Source organism: Rhinolophus sinicus, chromosome 5 (genome assembly GCF_057876585.1).
Source record: "Rhinolophus sinicus isolate RSI-liver-muscle chromosome 5, RSI-T2T, whole genome shotgun sequence".
NCBI classification, from domain to species: Eukaryota; Metazoa; Chordata; class Mammalia; order Chiroptera; family Rhinolophidae; genus Rhinolophus; species Rhinolophus sinicus.
Window position 1 is genome coordinate 26,516,765 of NC_142505.1, and position 21,194 is coordinate 26,537,958.

Sequence of the window (21,194 nt, forward strand, 5' to 3'; positions counted from 1 at the left end):
CAATATGGTGGTATTTCGAAGTGGGCCTTTGGGAGAGGATTAGGTCATGAGGGTAGAGTCTTCAGGAATGAGATTAGTGCCCTTACAGAAGAGACCCCAGAGAGCTCCCTTGCCTATTCTACCATGTGAGGATACAGGGAGAAGACGGCTGTCCAGGAAGTGGGTCCTCACTACATACTGAATCTGCTGGTGCCTTGCTTTTGGACTTCCCAGCCTCTAGAATTATGAGAAATAAATTTCTGTTTTTTTATATGCCACTCAGTCTATGGTACTTTGTTATAGCCGCTGGAACAAACTAATACAAAAGTGGAAGGTACCAAGGATATCAAAGGCAAATAAAAAAATTAAAAAGCTGGAGGAATTACACCACCATATTATCTACAGATAATTAACATACTCATACTCATTCAATATGACCCATCCATTCCACCACCAGTTATGGACCCGTTAAAGATGCATACACATATTCACCAAAGGTCATCTACCACTACTTTTATCATAACAGTATTCATAATATGCAAAAGCAGTGTAAATGTACAGCTATTGTAGAACATATAAATAAATCATGCAATGAATTTGTAGAAATTTATCGCTGCAGACAAGTTATTTCAGGCAGCGGGAATTATAGTTCAAGTGAGTTAACAGTGAATGATGATGTGGAGCCTGAGTTATGGGAGATAAAAATAAAGGCAGGTGGGGACTGGGCTGAAAGTCCAATTAATTTGAACTTGACAATGAAAGCAGTTTGTATGAAAGCCACATTTCAGGAGTTGCACATCTAGGGACTAAGAGAAAAAGGGATTTGGAAACACAAAAGCCTAGAAACAACAACCACCACTCATTGGGTGTTCACCATACACTAGACATTACTATTGAATCACCTAATTTCCTATGAGACTATGAAAATAAAAAATTACTGCTACATCTCACAAACCATGTTGGGCGAACAAAGCCAGAGCCAAACAAACAATAAACAAAATATGCAATGTGACCCAATTTAGATTACTTAGATAATGATTCCATAGAGATAGAATCTGAGTAAAAGCTATACTTGGAGAGGATAGTAACTAAAAGGGGGGATGCGGAGGCCTCCATCTATTTTGAGGGTATTGGCTAAACAAGGTGTGTTCAATTTGTAATAATTGATTGAAGTGTACACTTATGATCTGTACTCTGCTCTGCATGTATGTATGTCACATTGACATAAAGAGTATTAAACAAAATACAAGTTAAAAACCACATGATATCCATGATATTGGCAAAAATTATAAAATCAGATAACATTAAGTGTTTGCAATAGGGGTTTGTGAGAAACTTCATGTACTGTGGGACGGGAGTGTAAACTTCTGCTGCCTGCTGGAGTGAACTCTGACACAGTATTTAATGAAAATTAAGGGTGCTTATACTATTCTACTCAGTAACCCTGTTCCTGGGTATATACTCCAGAAAACTTCCATGCTGGTTACAAAGGAATATGCATGAGGTTCTTCCTAATAGCTTTGTTTCTGGCAGGAAGTATTGTCAACCTACTTGTCTGTCAACAGGGGAATGGATAAGTCAAATATGGTAGATGTGCAAGAAAGAACACCAGGCAGCATTTAGATGTAATGAAGTAAATTAATACACACTAAAGTATACCAAGTGAAAGAGAGGGATGGAGAATAAGGAGAGAATAAAAACAAGGACAGCTGCTTCACAGTATTGTCCTTCAAAAAAATCCACATCACAATTCTTGGAACCTGTAAATATGTCAACTTACTTGGCATAAATAATTTTGCAAGTATGATTAAGTTAAGGACCTTGAGATTGGGAGATTATCCTGAACTCTTTGGGTGGGCCAAATATAATCTTACAGGTCCTTAAAAGTGTAACAAGAAAGCAGAAGCAGAGGTAAGAGTGATGCTATGTGAAAAGGATTCCACTCACCATTGTGCACTTTGCAGATGGAGGAAAGGGGTTGTGAGTCCAGGAATGAGGACTCCAGAACCTGGAAAAGGCAAGGAAGTAAATTATTTCTTTATCCTTATAACCTCTAGAATAGAATGCAGCTTCCAAAAGACTTTTATTTTTGCTCAGTGAGCCTGTGTGAAACATCTAACCTACAAAACTGTAAGATAAATACGTTTATGTTATTGTAAGCTACCACATTTGTGGTAGTCTGTTACAGCAACAATAGAAAATAATATCCATGTCAAAGATTGTGAAGATATGGATTGAATTGGAAAAAAATAATACAATAAATTAAACAAAAGATGGATTTTGCATGGATAGATGTTTAGTGAATTTGATTTTTTTTTTTTAAAAAAGAATCACATTACTAACTTACTACATGGATTAAAAGATTTGAATAGAGAAACCTCCCTCCTTTAAAACTTCTGACACTCATTTTTCTTAATGTTATATAGACCAGGCTTTTTTCTCAAATCATGAAAGTTAAAAGGAAGCACATTAATCATATTTTCTACATTTTAAATAGAAATAATATTTCATAAAACAAATGTCAAGAAATATATAGTTAATCATTGAACGTAACAGAGCTCTTGCACATGCAGGAGTCCCTGGATGTCAGACATGGTGCAACTGACAGGCAGTCATTTGCATATCACACAGGATTCAAGGGACTCTCATTCTCACTCCTGCTCCACCATTATATGGGAAAACTTAAAATGTAGTTCCACATTAGTTTTATTCTCCTTTCCAGTGATCTGGGGCTGCTCTGCCATCTGCTTGCCCTCGAACCCTATGATTTTGTTTGCCTTCCATCCCTTTCTTAGAAAATAATAGGAAAAGTCAAAATAAATTTATATAATCAGCTGTTACTGGGAGCCACATCTTTATTTATTTACTTATTTTTATTTAATTCTTCTGAAATTCTAATAGGCTTTCAAAAACATTCTCACTTTGTTGATGTCAAAACTGAGAGCCAAGTCAAGCAACATACTTAAATAATACAGTAACTAACCGTTGGAGCCTAGATATGAAGTTATGTTTGCTCTAATTCTAAAGCCCTTTTCATTCTATGAAACTATCTTCATTTTAATTTGCATAGGACAACATTTTTTTTTCTACGAAGGCAGTGAGTAAAAATCACCATTGATTTTCAAGAGTGCTTCACAAACTTATGATAGCAATATACATACACTCTGAATTACAATGAACAAAAATAGGACTGAAATAGAAATTTTAAATTCAAATAAAAAAAATTCCCAGCCTCCCTCCCATTCAAACATAACTTCCCTTGAATTCTTAGGAAAAATATTTAGAGATAAAGATTGTTTCAGATTGGTTTTAGCGTGAAATTAAATAAAACGTTGGCAGGTCCATGATATAATTTAACTGTTCTTATGCCCTTTAATGAAACAGAGAAGCTACTTAAATTGGGATTCCACTTTTGAACTTAAAACTTATGTAAACATTATTTAAGAAGTTAAACTAGCACCCTTTTCTTAATATGATTCTTAATGATTTGCTCTGTGCAATAACACTGATTCCCCCATTTATAGGACCCTGGTCTCAATGAACCAAAATCGCATGCACAGTATCAATGAAACCCTCTTATACGTTATGAAAATTAGCACAAGAGATTACATTACCTATGGTCTCTTAGAAAGCAGTGCCTAAGAAAAACTACTTACCTAGCTGTCCATAAATGGTTGGAGTTTGCTCAGATAGAGCTTCCTACCAATGTTAGAAGAATTATTTATTCTGGTAATAAACCTCTCAGTGTTCTGATGGTAATTCTGGGGGCATCTGGGTGACGACTGTTTTGTGTAGTACACCCAGTAGCACTGGTAATGTGTCCTGATGTCATGAACAGTTGGTCTTTCTATCCAACTCTTCAACAAAATATCTGCCCTAAAATTGAACTACCTACTACCTACAAACCTAACTACCAACTACCTCCTCTTTTGAAAAATGTCCCTATTATGACTTATAGTAATACTTTCTGAAGAGTTTCATGCATCCATCTCCTGGTAAGAGCAGTTCCATTGTGTAACATTTATGAACACCATGTCTGGTGTTGGAAAGTTATCAAAGCATGCAAGTGGAATGTTAATATTACCACTTTGGGCTTTTCTTTGTTCTCTGAATCTTTATTTTTATTTTTTATTAATTAATTGAAAACTGAATGTAGACAAGTGATAACTAAGACATGGTTACTGTCTTTTGGGAACGTTCAATCACTAACAGGTGAAAGGAAGACATACGAGTATTTAATACTAAGTGTGGTAAAGATTATGGTAGTGTTAGTGCAAAATGCTGTAAAAATATAGGGCAAAGCACAGGAAAAGAAATTGTTTTGGGGGAAGGAAGAAATGGACAGTCATTGTGGAAGCCTTTATATAGGAGACAGTCTTATAATGAATACAACCTGGGCTATCCAGACTGTACCTAACTATTTATCAGCAAACTTCTGGTGCTGAGAGGATAAACCTAGGGAAATAGCCTTCTAATAAAAGCTTGTCTTAATTAGGCTTATGCCCATGAGTGCTATAGATTATACCTTATGTCCTTCTAAATATGTTCTCATATTGCTTAAAATTTAATTTTCACAACCGTTCTGTGAGCTAGGTAGGGTACAAAATTACCTTATTTTATACATGAAGACTCTGAGCCTAGAGCGATGAATGACTTGCCCAGCTAATTAACATTACCTTTGATTTTGTTTCGATAAAAGAACAAAAAGAGAGAAAGCCTGAAGAACAGGATTCAATATTGCTTTCAGGGTATAAAAGCCTGTGAAATAGATTAAGAAAAGGTACCAGTTAGACCTTTTGGTCCCAAACTTGGGCTAACTTAGCCAAAGTGAATTTATTGAAAGTTTTTTGGGAAGCTCATAAATTCCAAGAGTTTATAAAATCTCAGAAAGAAGAGAAAGCAAAGAAGCCACGAGAACTAGTTAGGAGAAAACAATAGGGAGTTTCCTCAGGGTGCTGCAAGGTCTGAGCTCCAACTGTTTGCAGCCTTGTGGTGGGGCTCTAGAGACTCACCATTTCAGATGCCTTTGTTTTATCCGAATGTCCTCACTCAGTTCACGTGCCAGAAGATTGCAGATCCCACCAGAACCTCATGAAATAGAGCAAGTGTAATCCCTACAAGAAATGAAGCATTTCATTACTAAAAGAAAGGGAAATAATGCTGGGCAAACAAACTCTTATCCTTAGTCCCAAAAAGATGCGCATGATGACACAGTTCTTGCCGATGGCTTTAGCACTGGTCCTCTGATTGACGTCCACCTCTTTTCTAATTTCATTATTCCATATTGTTATTCTACAATCTACAGATGACAGGATAAATATAACCACAACTCAAAAATCTAGGATAGGCTATTAGTCAAAAGGAAAAATAAGGAATAATAGAGGAAGCAGGAAAATAGCAGTAAATACTATGACCTTTATTTAGTCAATTGCTCACAAGGCTGTAGATCCAAATTTTTCACTTTTTTTTTTTGCAACATATTCCATATATCTCTGTCCTTTAGCCAGTCCCCGGGTTGGTCAGGAGTTTTTGCAGATAGATGTGACCCAAACATTCATGCCCCAGAGGCGTATATGCTTTTGATACTACCTATGTAAGTTTGTAGAGTTTTCCAAAAATTGTATCCACTGGGATTGAAAGCACAAAGAGAAGCATGAGGAATAGCTAAGCTCCAACCATATCCTCTTATCCGCTGTATCTGGAAGCAACTGTGTTTTCCCTTGAAGGTAAATGTCAATCACCACTCTCAATGCCTTAACCGTTCCCCCTTTTTAAAAGGAGAACACAGTAGCCAAATGGCAGCCTCAGCTTCCAATCTATCAGTCAATAAAACTTACCCAGCAGATACAATATTCATGAGGACAGGACTAAATATTTAAAATATGGGTCATTTTGTATAAATGTAAAAGGCACCACCCCATCTCTGATCCTTGATTACTAAATGTATATTTTAACTAGGGAAAACATAGCACCATTTTTTTTTTCTTTTTCAGGGTATACACAACCTCCCTCACTTGGCTGAGTAATGTTTCCCAGCTGGCACTGAAATTAAGGTTTAACTGAGCCATTTCGAAAGGCCAGCTATTTGTGAGTGATAGTATATGTGAGTACTGAAACTCATAGGAATATTCTCGCTACCTTACATCCTTCACTTTGATAAGGGTTTTCTGGAAGATATATTGATCGCATCATTATGGTGCACTAAGTACTAAGTCCAGAAAAATGGCAGGCCAAAAAAAAAAAAAAAATCCTAAACAGAATAGCTATTATTCTAATAAGAAAAAAATCTGTACTGCCCTTCCTATGACAAAAGGGGTCTAGTATAATCATGCTTCCACTGGGCACTTGCTGGTCCCTCTCAGGTGTTTGTACCATTCCACAACTTCAAGGCTGATCACTGTTCTGGAAATTTAGGAACTTAATAGTGGCAATAACCAGGCCAACCTTGGTAGGTGGAAATTTGTGGTTTTGGATAATTGCACTCCGTTTTATTACTGCCACACTGAATAAAGTATTCATGAGAGCACTGAATAAGTACTGGAATGATTGCAGAAGGTGAATCTTATTAAGATAGGAGTCCTGTTGGAAACTTAGGTGTCTTCTTAAAGGGCCTGTGGACAGACTGTGTCACGCCCAGGCACTCATCCTGGGCTCTGGCAGAGAAATAGAGGCTTGGGAGGTGCCAAAGACATACAGGGAGAAACCGTGGCTTCATGGCAAAGGCTAGAGGAACACATGCTATTGTCTCTGTGTTGAACCGTCTGCCTGTGTAGCTGGCATATGGGTGCCATCTTTTTTGTGTTGACCTCTGCCCCATACTGTCAAATATGAATCTGCATTGGCTTGATGAACTCTGCTCCTAGTAACTCTCTGGGACCCTGACCAACCCAACTCACACACCGCTGGAAGTTCTTTCAGCAGCTGGCATTGGCCTGAACTGCAGCCTTTCTTGGACAGTTCTGTGGTGTCTGTAGGCCCCAGGCAGGTGGCAGCTGATCTCAGTGTGCTCTGTGCCTTTTGCTGAGTAGCAACACTTACTACCTGGTAGTTGCCCATAGTATCTTCTTAATTTTTTTGTATTCCTGGGTGTCCATTGTCACATCTCCTTTTTCATTTCTGATTTTATTTATTTGGGTCCTCTCTTTTTCTTGATCAGTCTGGGAAGATTTATCAATTTTGTTTATCTTTTCAAAGAACAAGCTCTTGGTTTTATTGATTTGTTGTTGTTTGCCTTACAATGAATGGCATTGCTATGAATTTCCATTTTAGGACTGCTTTTGCTGTGTCACATAGATTTGGGATCATTGTGTTTTCATCTTTATTTGTCTCACGGTATCTTTTAATTTTTTTCTTTATCTCATTGTTGACCCATTCATTATTTAGTAACATATTATTTAGCCTCCATTTGTTTGTGTTTTTCAGTTTTTTTCTTGTAATTGATTTCTAGTTTCATATCATTGTTATATGACTCTTGATATAATTTCAATCTTCTTAAATTTATTGAGACTTGTTTTGTGTCCTTGCATGTGGTCTATCTTGGAAAATGTTCCATGTGCCCTTGAAAAGGATGTATATTGTGCTGCTTAATGGTGAAATGCTCTAAAAATATCAATTAAATCCACCTGGCCTATTGTATCATTTAAGGCCACCATTTCCTATTTGATTTTATGTCTGGAAGTTCGGCCCATTGGTGTCAGTGGGGTGTTAAAGTCCCCTACTATGATTGTGTTACTGTTAATCTCTGCATTCATGCTAGTCAATAGTTACTTTACATATTTAGGTGCTCTTATGTTGGGTGCATAGATGTTTACTAGGTTTACGTCCTCTTACTGGATTGATCTCTGTATCATTATGTAATGCTCTCCTGTATCTCTTATTGCACTGTTTATTACATAGTCTATTTTGTCCAATATAAGAAATGCTATCCCAGCTTTTTTCTTGTTTCCATTTGTGTGAAATATCTTTTTCCATACCTTTACTTTCAGTCTGTGTGTGTTGTTCATTCTCCTTTAGTTTTCAGTTTTCAGTCATTACTTCTTTAAATAGGTTCCCGATGCCCTACAACTTCTCTTCTCATTCTGGTACTCCTATGATGTGAATGTTGTTACACTCAATGTTGTCCCAAAGATCCCTTAAACTATCTTTGTTTTTTTGTTGTTGTCAATTCTTTTTTCTTTTTGTTGTTCTGATTGGGTGTTTTCTGCTACCTTGTCTTCTCAATCATTGACTCGCTCTCCTGCTTTTCTAATCTGCTATTGATTCCTTCCAATGTATCCTTCATTTCAGTTATTGTATTCTTTATTTCTGACTGGTTCTTCTTCATTATTTCTATGTCCTTCTTTATGCTTAATATCTTCTTGTTTAAGTTCTTGCTAAGTTTCTTAAGCATTCTTCTGTTAGGTTGGTTGCCTCCATTTCGTTTAGTTCTTTTTTTGTAGGTTTTTCCTGTTATTTTATTTGGGACATGTTTCTTTGTTTCCTCGTTCTGGCTGCCCCTTTGTGTTTGCTTCTGTGTATTAGGTAGATCTATACACAAAACACACAAGGGACACTCCTGCAACACATGTACAGGTGATAAGGGAGACTGCACCACTGGACACATGCTACATAAGGTCACCTGGCAAAGACTGAGAGATATAGGAGACCTACCTATGACCAAAATGAAATTTAAGTAGAAATGAACATGAGACTAAAATCTGGAAAATTGCCAAGTCTTTTGAAATTAAACAAAAAAATTTTAAATAACCCGTAGGTCAAAGAAGAAGCCACAAAGAAAATTAGACAAAAATTAAACTAAATGAAAATAAATAAAAATGTGAGATTCAGCTAAAGCAGATTTTAGAAAGAACATATCATTAAACAGTTACGTTAGATAAGAAAAAAAGAGCTAAAATCAATCATCTAAGCTTCTAATTTAAGAATCTAGTAGAAAAATATGAATGATAAGAGAAGTTATCTTTCCAGGTCCTATAGCTACTAAAAGGTTTATAAAACACACATGGAAAATTGCAGGCCCAGGACTGCTAACAAACGTTTAAAAAATAAATAATGCTAATTCCATACCAACCTTTATAGAAAACAGAAGATAAGAAAAACACATTCCAAATCATCTTGTGCTCCTAGTCATACTCTACATAAAACTTGACAAAGATATTATAGGAAAACAAAGCTATACACCAATATCCCTCATGAACATAGATAAAAAAAATTCTTGGACAAAATGTTAGACATTGAATCCAGCAATCCATAAAAAGGTTACTAGAGCATGTCCAAACATGGTTTATCCCTCAAATGCAAGATAGATTTAACACATGAAAACTGATCCATATTATTCACCATATTAACAATTTGACGAATAAAGAAATATATAATTATTGTAACAGATGCAGAAAAAGCATTAGACAAAAATCTACAAGTTCCTGATAAAACTTTCTATAAAACTAGGAATGAAACGAAATATTTTCAATCTAACAACAAAAAAAAGCACATATAAAGGAACCTATAGCTAATATCTTAAATAATGATAAAACAGATATTCTCTCTCTAAGATTGGGAACAGGGCAAGGATGTCTAATCTCACAATTTTGATTTAAGATCCCATTGGCAGCCCCAACCTGTGCAAAAAGGCAAGAGAAGAAAAGATAACAAAGGGTGGTATGTGGAGAAGACTGTCAGCAAGTCCATTTGGCTTCACACCAGGGCCAAAATCTCTACCTACTTCTTTTTTACTATTCATAAAACTAATATTTTCATATGCATCTGATAATACTATTTTTGGTTCTAATATGAGGCAGAAAATTCCAACACAAATACACTACATATTTTACAAGTATATAAGGATAATATTGTGTGGGGGTATAAACAGATTGGAGAAGTCCCCCCTGTCTGGAGGGGAACTAGTTTAGGATTAAAGGAAGAAATTGTGAAATTATTGATTGTAGTCATGAACTGAGGAGTATGAGTAATTCAAATATGCCTCTGAGAGCTATTATGAAAACAACATTCTGCACATCTAAAAAAAAAAACAAAACACTGAAATGTCAGTGTGAGTGAATCAACTAAAGAAGAGGAAGCTGAAAGAATAATTGTTATGAGATTCCTGAGAATATGCACAATTGGATCCATTGTCATGGAAGGCAAATTGACATGCTCTCCATTTTACCTGGATGAAAAAGGAAAGAATAGTCAAAAATGTCAAATTTGTAGGCCCGGTAGCAAGAAGCTGAGATAATTTCCAATTGATGGCCTCTTGTTCCTCAATATTAGAGGTGAGGTCATTTGCTGAGAACAAAGAGGTAGACATAGCATTAAAAAATTAAAGACATGGAAAAGATGTGAATCAAACTTGTTTTAGATAGTGAAAGGGTACGTTAATCAGAAAATGTAGGATGCATACACAATGATATACATATATAAACTCATATCACTTACAAATCTACTCCCCAAAATGAGACAAGGTATATACAATGCAGTGTTAAAAGAGATTCCTGAGTAATGATTTAACAGGTAATTTTATTTTAAAATTTTCTGTTTATCTTTTTTTTTTTTTTTTTCTAAAATGAAAATGTATGACGTTACTATCAAATTTTTAAGAACTGAGGCAGGGTTTTATAGAGTCATGGGACAGTACTAATTTACGAGCTAGAGACAATAATTTGGCTAGCTCCAAAGCAGCCATTTCAGGTGAAGAGGCTGCATGAAAAGAGCATCTTTCCAACATACCTTCCAAAGATTTTGTAAACAAACAAACAAAAAACACACCTGGAGCAGAATTTGCAAATTTACAGATGTCAATGGCATTTCTAAAGATGAATTATGTGTGTCTTGACCAAAGTTTAATTGTAGTTTACATTGTGTTTGTAAATTTACTCAACTCATTGAAGTGAACTAGCTAATTATATGTTCGACTCCTACAATTGATATCAGGATGCTTCCCATTCTTAATACTTAAGAATAAGCGTATTGGAGCCCAAAGGGAATGAGAGATATCTTTCCTTGAGTGATATTACAAGGCAGTAGCAGAACTGGGATCGAGATGTTAAATTTTGTACTCAGCTGAATGAAGTCCATAGGACCTTCTTGGTGTTTCTAACATCCTCCCAAGTCTGTATCTGGTTTGCATACTGCTCCACTGAGAAAGGTCCCTAAACAGATGCAATATGTAAAGTATGCAAGAATAAGAATGATTTGAAGGTATAGTATTATAATCTATCAAGCTAAAATTAGTTTCCTCTGTTTCCAATATTCTGCCTGACCGAAAACATTCCACAGTCAGAGAGCAACCAGAGAGATATCCGTTTCTGTGTTTTAAAATTCACTTTAAACAATTTAGGGTCAAATAAAGTTTAAAGTTGTGTCAAGACGGTCAAGTTTTCCTAAACTCAGGTAGAGACTAATTCCTCATACAGGTATAGTACAGATGTTATTTTTCAATGTTAAAGATAATATAAATTAAAGCTATTCTCAGACACATTGTTTACATTTCCCATCCCTGTCTGGTTAAATGAATGCCCCCAACAGTGATCCATCATAGAAGATATATTTCTAGTATTATCTTCTTCTCTCCACCACCCCCACTTAATTGCATGTGAAGTACAGCATTTTCATGTCCTTGGAAAACAAAAACCAACAATTTAGTTTCCAGATTTTAATTGTGACCTTGGAAGAGATGTCCCACATTCTGAGGTATATAGTTTGTCTGCTGATAAGATGATCTGTACCACTGAGTCATGGTAGTATTTATCAAGATTCTCTAGCATTATTTCTCAAGCTTACCATCATCTGGAAATACCAGAGGATTACAAGATTTCACACCTTACTGTATTCCTGTTAGGGTAACTGCATAATTTATTATCCAAACAGGACACTTTTATAAGTAAAAGGACCAATATTAAAAATCATGTCCACACAAAGGCTTATAGTGGGACTTTCTGAGGCAAACCAGGATATATAAAGTCTGGAACCAAACTATGTTAAGCCTACACCCTATATGCCCAGATGGCTATGAGACAGCATTGTTTGGATATCAATGCTTCTTTTTCCAAGCCAGTTTATTCCCTCAATTTTCCCACCTCTATATATTGTACCATAATCCTCCTAGCCCCTGTAGTTTAGAATAGCAAAATCTTTTTTTTCTTTTTCACTTCTTCTCTTTCCTTTACTTGGAATAGTCATTCATCCATCAAGCCCTTTTCATTGTTTTTTTCCTTCTTCACACTCTTAGTTTAATACGATCTCTTTAGTCTCAGCACCCTAGTCTAAATCCATAATAACTAACACCAAACCTAACCTCATTCTGATATATTTTTAAAATTAATTTCCAAAATTTCCATCTTGTTAATAAGTATAGACATTTTGTATTGCTCTTTTGATAAACATATTTCTTAGCTGAATACTTAACGCTTTATATTTTGTACCACCATCACACGTGTGCGTGCATGTGTGCACACATACCCTGTTCTTACTATTATCTTTGTATTTTGTTCCTGTTGAACCCGTTTCTTGTGATAACTTTAATGATGAGGTACAATGCGGTGGAAAAGCAGAGGCTCTGGCATAATCTCCCTCTTACTTGATGTGTAGTCCTGGGCAAGTTACTTGCTTTTTTTTGTCTTGTTTCGTCATTTATTATCAAGGTTTGTTTGGAAAGCTTTGTTGTGACTTAGAGGATATTTAACTGAATCGCTGGCCTCTCTACCCAGTAAATGTCACTGCCACTCCTCTCACGAGTTTTGATAATCAAAAATTTGTCCAGATATTTCCAAATGTCCCCTGGGGGTAAGATTGCCTCTGATTGAGAATCACATTGACAGACAGGGCTAATAATAGTGCAGATCTTATGGGATTTTTCTGTGAATTAAATATTTAACATATTAAACATGATTTGAAGAGTACTACTAGCACATGAGAAGAGTTTTATAAATGTCAGCATATTGATTTCAGAAACCAGTGCCTGTTTTTGGAGACTTAGTCTCATGAAGATGGGAGCTAAACTCTCCTGGTAGTTGTTATCGTCCACAGATAAAAGAGGACTACTGTATACTTGTAAAAATGTAGCAAATGGTGTATTTTATGTGAAGATGATTGCATGTTGATTGTACCTTAATAAAACGTATACACACACATACGCATATACAGAACTGTTGAAAGGAAAAAGTCAGATCACACGCACTGTTGCTTTGAAGTGGAACAACCATAACTCTCATATACTACTTATGAGAGTATAATTTGATACAATCACTTTGGAAAATTGATTAGCTAAACATATGTATATTGTATAACCCATCAATTCCACTCAAGTACATATCCAATAGAAATTCACATAACTGTCTGCCAAAAGACATTTTATGCTCTAGAGTATCCATAGCAGCACTATTCATAATTTTCTCTAACTAGAAATAAATATCAGGTAGTTCTACAATGCATACCATATAGCAATGAAACTAAGTAATCAACTACACAGAAATACGACTCTCACACATGTATTATTGAACAAAGGAAGTCAGATCAAAATGGCACATAGTATATAGACCCATAAATATAAAAGTACTAAACTTAGCAAAACTCAAATACACTTTTAGAAATCAGGATATTAATTACCCTTGCAGGTGGGATGGTGACTACATTTGAGCAGATCCGGGCTTCTAAATTGTTCTGTTTCTGAAAATAGATGATGGTTGCACACATGTACTTACTTTGTGAAAACTTATCAAGCTCTATACTTTGTACACTTTTCTATAGGTATATTATACTTCAAAAATATTTAACAGAAAACTTTTAAGTAGGAAAAAGCTATTGAAACCGGAAGGCACAAAGTTTCAAAGTTCTGATTTTATCAAAGAATAGCAAATTTTCAAAGTGGTCTTCCAAGTTTCAAATTCTGTTGTCATACTAAAGTCTGGGGATAAAGGTACATGACTGTATTCTGATTTTCCCCAGGGGTGTGTGTGCGAAAAGGGACTGTATTCAGTACATGTGCACAGGAAGGGGTTGTATTATGGAAGTGTAGTAAGATGTTAATTATAATATAATAGGAAAGGCCTGTATTCATAGCTATTCAGGTAGCATACAGAAAAAATTTAGGAATAAAAGGAAATCAGAAATTCTTTTTTAAAGTACTTTATAACTTAGGCGTGTTATTGGAAGTTGTATCTAGTATTGGCTTCTGACACTACTATTTCGTTTTAAAATCACAGATAAGAGAAAAATGCATACATACTAAGTGCATAGAATGAGCATTGACAAATATGTGCATCCTGTAGCCAATACCCCAATCAAAATATAGAGCCATGAAATTGTCCTAGAAAGTTCCCTAATGATCATTTCCAGTCTATTTACTTCCAAAACCAGTATTCCAATTGCCAAAAAAATGTATACAAGTGAACACTTTGGTCAACGTTGCTCAAGCAGTAGTTTCCCATAATCAGAAGTGTCTGGACGCTGACAGTAACCACTTTGAGCACCTCTTCTAATTCAGAAGTCAAACGTGACTTGTATTCATATTTTATTATCGGTATATATTGACTATTACAATTTTAATACAGTTTTCCTTTCTTAAAAGGTGTATACGTTTTTCTTGGCACCCTCTGTATATTTATAAAATACTATTAAAAACTATTATATTATGTATTTATAGTATAAGTGTTATATTATAAATTGTTATATTATAAATTAATATATAATGAATTTTAAACAATCTTGAAATTCAGATAAATTGAAACATAAAGCATGTACTCTTTTATCTTCAAAATTTTTTCAGGTCCAATCTCTCCTCTCCTTCTGTTAATACTAGTGTGCCTGTCTGATCATTTGATCCCACAGCTGATATGTGCTCTGCTCTTTTTAAATCTTTTTTCTCTCTGTTCTTCATTTCAGATAATTTTATTGATCTGTTTTTAAGATAATTTATCCTGTTATTTACAGAGCTATTTACAGTTCTTCTGTTATTTATAGCTATTAATTTAATGTATTTTTAAATTTCATATATTTTGATGTATATCTAGATTTTCTTTTTTGCTATTTTTGCAGTTTCCACTTCTTTAATGGACTTCTCTGTCTATTCTTTCATGCTTCCCTTCTTTTCTCAAATTCTTCAACATGTCCATAAAAATTATGTTCGAGTCCTTGTCAACTGCTTTCAATACCTGTGTTATTTGTAGGTTAGTCTAAGCAAATGTTATTTTATGAACATAAGTTCTCTTTACTTGCTTCTTTGTATGTCTTGCAATTTTTTTTTTCTTTTATAGCATAGGGATATTATCTAGGGAAGAATAATAGAGGCTGAGGAATATTGCCAATTTACTATTACTACTACTGCTACTAATACTACTACGACTGTTACTGTTCCCTGAGAGTGGAAAGTCTTTTGGTCATCTGTTTGCTAAAGTAAAGACATTTCACCATGAGTCTGTGACTGAGCCACAATGTTAAGAAAATTGAGTGACCACCCACCACTCTTGTTATTGCTGCCTTTCTTACGGTGCTGTCCCTATTGTCATCCAGGGACTAGACTTTTTTTTTTTTTTTTTTTTAACCAGTGTCTGGGCTTGAAGCCAAGAAAGGGATGGACAGAGGCTGAATGATTTGGTTCAGTTGTTCCAGGCACTTGGAGAGTGTGTGAGAATGCCCGGGTTCTTTCTGCTTCTTAGTCCTACTTTCATTTTATTTTTCTCATAAAAATTAGAAGAAAGGAGAAGCAGGGAGCTTTGTTGTTCCATGGAAACTGTTAAGTATTGTGTTTGGGTATTTTCCAGACCCCTATCCATCCTACCTGCTCCCAGCTATTGCTACCAGTAGCTTGGCTGTCTTTTTCTCAGCCTCAAAGTTTTAGGTGTCTGGCAGGCTTTCTTCATCATCTATCTATATCCAGACACAATTTTGCCCCAGAACCTGCTGCGGCTCGCTGATCAGCTGTGCAGGGTTCCATTCTCTGGAAATCAGTTCACCAAGGCTTTCTTGCGTCTTGAATTCTGAAATAGTCACATAAACGTGTGTGACTTTTACATTATCTATATTTTCCTTGGTGTTACCACAGTGAAGGTCTTTTGTGTCGTTTCACATTCTGCATTAGAGGTGGAAATCTACTGAAGATCTATTTGAGTATTTGAGGGGGAAATGAACTTTTTCTGGACTCACTAGGACGTGGTACGAAGATCTGACATGATTATCTACTTACAGAGGGTTTCCCAACCTCAGTATTACACCATGGACATTTGGGGAAGGATAATTATTTTGGGGGGTGGGGGAGACTGTCCCATGCATTGTAAAATGCTGAGCAGTGTCTCTGGTACTACCTCCCACGGTCAAGGAGCAACCCCTTCCCACACTGTGACATGCAAACATGTCTCCAGACATTGCCATGAACAGTCCCAGTTCCTTTCTGAGAACACTATATTGGATTTTCTTTAGACATGATTTAGCAAAAGGTGTGAAGAATGTGACTTTTTTAGTTAAAATGGAAAGAACATAGTTTCAGCTCATTTTTAAGATTGGTTTTCATGTTAAATGAGTATGTATGTCCTCTTTGTAAAAGAAATAAATTTCAAGATTTCATCAAAGACAGCTCAGTGTTAAAGCAGTTATTTCAAATAATTTCCCCATAGCAGGCTATAATACAGAGTTAGAAAACATTGCTGTGCTTCCACCCAAGCAAATCACCTAGGTGATGATGATGATGAAGATGACGATGATGATGATTACTGAGAGCCCCACACAAAGTCTGCACAACCTGGCAAAGGAGGTAGGCTGACGTCACACCATGCAGCATGTATATGGAAGCCTGCATCACAAAGATGGTCCCAATGACAGAAATGAGGACAAGATCCTTGGCCAAACGTGTCCCAAATGTCCATCTTATCCTTGGCATAGAATCTGCTTTTTAAATGCCAAAGCTCATGGACAATGGATTCCTTTAGTTTGAAACCCATCTGCCACCCTTCATCATTTCCAATTTTTTATTATAAGGACAGATTTATATTGTAGTATTATCTGTTTTCATTCCAACATTGAGCTAAGCAATCTGATGTGAAAATAAGGTCACTGCAGACTATTGCAAGAGGTCGCTTTCATTGACGACAGGAGACAAAAAAAACGCAGATATTCTGTGACTAAATATGGAAAGGCTCTAATTGAAGACTATGAGTACTTCAGGAGGGACACATTTTTTTGTTACTTTCTGAAAACAAAATTCATAATAAAGAGAACTAATAGCATCTTTGGAAAATTCCACGTGGGTGCTAAGATATTATAGAATATTTTGTTCATTCTTAGCCTTTCTTTTCCTTCTTTTCTTTTTTTTTCTTTTAGTTGCTACAAGTGTTCTTGGGACTTCGTATTCATTGAGTCAATCAAGTTCTAGTCTCAGGAAAAAGAAAACTCTTAATACTCAATCAGTACAAAGGGAGCGGTTGATTTTTATCACTAAATGTTTTAGATGTTTAATCCTGTAAGAGGTACTTCAAGAGTAATTTTAACCAGGCAGTTTGTTCAGTTGGGATAAAAAGTCTTTTAAACTCTCAGGTCTAAAAGAAACATTGAGAAGTTGATGTGCTTTAATGCGATTTCTTGGAGTGGAGGGAGGAATGTTTTATGCTGATTTCCAGTATATACATAAGCTAGTTGAAAGTCATGAAAAGTAAAATTGAGAGTTGTCACAGAAAGTGAAAGTGTTCAGCTGTAAATGATTATGCTGATGGTTCTCTCACATTTAAACTACAGAATTCCACAGTTTGGAAGTCTGTGGTATCCTAGGGAATTTCTACAAACTCCCATGACCACAGCTATCCAATACCAGGATATACTCCACCTTCTGTTACTCTAGATAAAGTCTTCAGGCTCCTATATAAAGACAATCCTTCTAATAATGATAGACCCTATCCTATCCTGCCTATTCAAAGACATATGCTAACAATTCTCTATTCCTTGTACTACAGGTATTGACAATTAAGTTCGAGAACTTGTTGCAATGATGTTGCTAAGCTTTTTTGATATCAGAGCTACTATTCATTATGAATTTGTACCAACTGGACAAACAGTTAATCAAGTTTACTATTTGTAAGTGCTGAAAAAGCTGCATGAAAAAGTTAGACAACCTAAACTTGTCGCCAACAATTCATGCCTCTTGTATCACGACAATGCACCAGCTCACACGACATTATCTGTGAGGGAGTTTTTAGCCAGTAAACAAATAACTGTATTGGAAATACCCTCCCTACTCACCTAATCTGGCCCCCGATGACTTTTTTCTTTACAGAAGATAAAGGAAGTATTGAAAGGAAGACATTTTGATGACATTCAGGACATCAAGGGTAATAAGATGACAGCTCTGATGGTCATTCCAGAAAAAAGAGTTCCAAACTTGCTTTGAAGGATGGACTGGGTGCTGGTGTCGGCGCATACCTTCCCAAGGGGAGCACTTCAAAGGTGACCATAGTGATATTCAGCAATGAGGTTTGTAGCACTTTTTCTAGGATGAGTTCAGGAACTTAATTGTCTGACCTTTGTATTCTCCTTGACGCAGTTTCTTTACTTGGCTTCTAGTGAAACACTGTTTTTTTCCAATGTCATTGGTCACTGAACTTTAGCTTCTGAGGTAGATTTTGTGAACAGATTCATTTACCTCCCCCAATACACATCTTTGCAAAAACAAAAATACTTTACAATGCCAAACCATTGTGAGTGTAGCTTACTTCTCCTTTGTTTGAGTTTTAGTTACACTGTGTGACTTGTTTTGGTCAATGGTTTATTAGCAAATGTTTTGTAAGTAGAGTCATGAAAATGCCATCATTATGAGAAGGACACGCCTGGACTTGCCCAATGCAGCATGAGCTGCTGTGGAACAGAGTTACTGCAGATAAGCTGCTCTGGTCCAGCCCTGCCTAAAACAAAGCTTCCAGCTAGGATGTAGACACTTGAGTGAGCACAGTGAGCATCAGCTAAGCCCAGCCTAGAGCAGCTAATTCAAGCTAGACAAGTACTTGTTACACCACTGAGATTTGGGGGACTGTTTCGTATGCAGCATTATTGTGGCCTTACTTAACAAATGTAGTCTCCTCTCCTTATTTCTCCTGTTCTATATAACTTCTTAACGTTGGAGCTACCTAGGCATCAATTTCTGAACCTCTTCCAATCAGTTAATATTTCAGAACATAATTTTTCTGCCTTTATTTATATTATGTAATAGTTATACTAAAGGGAGGGGCACAAAATTGTATGATAAACTCTAATTCAGGAATTAAAGTTCTGGATTCTAGGAGTGATACAAAAGTAATGGATTAAAGAATAAGCTCTTTAAGCCAAGAATACTCAATGGGGAAAGGACAGTATCTTCAACGAATGGTGCTAGGAAAACCAGATAACGACATGAAGAAGAATGAAATTGGCCCCCAATTTACACCACATGCAAAATTAACTTGAAAGTGATTAAAGACGTAAACAAGACCTGATACTATGAAACTTCTAGAAGAAAACATAGGGGGAAATCTTGACATTGATCTTGGCAATGATTTTTTTGATATGACACCAAAAGCGCAATCGACAATAAAAAATAATTAAAAGATAGGACTACATCAAACTAAAAAATTTCTGTACAGCAAAAGAAACAACCAACAAAATAAAAAAGTCAAGCTATGGAATGGGAGAAAATATTTGCAAATCATATGTATGTTAATATCCAAAATATAAAAAGAACTCATATAACTCAATACAAAAAAAAAAAAAATCCAATTTAAAAATGCACAGAGGAAATGAATAAACCTTTTTTCAAAGATATGCAAATGGTCAAATGGTACATAAAAATATGCTCAACATCACTAATCATCAGGGAAATGCAAATCAAAACGATAATGAGATATCACTTCAAACCTATTAGATTGTCTATTATCAAGAAGATGAAAGATAACAAGTGTTGGTGAGGATGTGGAGAACCCTTGTGCACTGTTCGTGGGATTGCAAGTTGGTTCAGCCACTATGGAAAGCCATATGGATGCCCCTCAAAAATTTTTAAATAGAATTATCATATGATTCAGCAATCCTGCTTCTGTGTAATATCCAAAGGAAATGAAAATAGAATATTGAAGAGATATCTGTACTCCCATGTTCATTGCAGCGTTATTCACGTTAGCCAAGATATGGAAACAATGTAAGTGTCCATTAATGGATGAATGGATAAAGAATATGTGATTGATACACACACACACACACACACACACACACACACACACAGGAATATTATTTAGCCATAAGAAAGAAAGAAATCCTGCTATTTCTGACAACATGGATGGATCTCAAGGGCATTAGTCAGACAGAGAAAGACAAAAACTAAACAATATCTCTTATATGTGAACACTTAAAAAGTCAAACTTATAAAAAGAGAGAGCAGAATGGTGATTAGCCGGGGTTGGAGGTTGAGGCAAATAGGAAGATGTTGGTCAAAGGTAAAACTTCCAGTTATAGATGAATGAATTCTAGGGGTCTAATGTAAAGCATGATGGTTATAGTTAATAATACTACATTGTTACTTGAAATTTTTAAGATAGTAATCTTAAATGTTCTAACCACAAAACATACATGGTGATTATGTGACACAATGGAGGTGTTAGTTAACACTGTGGTGGCAATCATTTTGCAATATATAGTTGTATCAAATCAATCCATTGTATGCTTTAAACTTACACAATGCTATACATCAATTATATATCAATAAAGCTGGAGGAAAAAAGAATAAGTTCTTTAATGATACAGTTGTGGCCCACATCCTAGATTTATGATCCCAACTGTGGGACCTTGGGAACAAATTACTTCAAAAGGCTTTGTGTCTCAGTTTCCCTACCTGTAAAATGGACAAAATAAAGTACCAAAAGAAGATCAATGGGAGAATTAAATAAAATAATTCATACTAAGTTCTTAGTATGTTGAATGACATATTGTGTCTTAGTTTGTTCAGATTGCTGTAATGAAATATCATAGACTAGTTGGCTTATAAACAGCAGAAATTTACTGCTTCCAGTTATGGGGTCTGAGAAGAGAGTGCCAGCATGATCTGGGTGAGGGCCCTCGTTAGGTCATAGACTTCTCTTTGTATCGTCTCATGGCAGAAGGATCTAGGGAGCTCTGTGAGGTCTCTTTTATATGGGCACTAACCCCATTCATGAGAGCTCCATCCTCATGACCTAATCATATCCCAAAGTCCCCATCTCCAAATACCAGCACCTTTGATG

The 21,194-nt window shown here is 35.7% G+C and overlaps 1 long non-coding RNA gene across 1 annotated transcript in view; it reads right to left on the minus strand.

Moving 5' to 3' along the window:
- The window catches only part of LOC141567099 (uncharacterized), a 231,428-nt gene that overhangs the window by 74,841 nt on the left and 135,393 nt on the right, over positions 1 to 21,194 (minus strand). The window contains exons 2-3 of the long non-coding RNA XR_016021435.1: positions 4,992 to 5,093; positions 1,927 to 1,987 (exon numbers count right to left, since the gene is read on the minus strand). This is a non-coding gene — a long non-coding RNA (uncharacterized LOC141567099). The remainder of the gene's footprint in view (positions 1 to 1,926; positions 1,988 to 4,991; positions 5,094 to 21,194) is intronic.